We start from the raw sequence: 246 nt of genomic DNA on the forward strand, positions 1-246 counted from the left end.
ATTTGCCACAGCTTCTCGCTTCTTTGCTTCAAGTCTTGCAAGTTGTCAACCAACACTTTATACTTTTCAATTGCTCTTCTGTCTGCTTGAGTCTCTTAGCTTGATCGTAATCTTCATTTGCGACAGCCTGGTCCTTTGACACTTGAATCTCACGAATCCTGGCCGCTGTTTTCGAGTCAAATCTCATATCCACATTCAAATAGTCTGATGTATGTTTTTTTTGTGGCAGTGTCGTTTCAAGTATCT

This window comes from Plasmopara halstedii, assembly GCF_900000015.1.
Source record: "Plasmopara halstedii genome assembly, contig: Scaffold_525, whole genome shotgun sequence".
NCBI lineage: Eukaryota > Oomycota > Peronosporomycetes > Peronosporales > Peronosporaceae > Plasmopara > Plasmopara halstedii.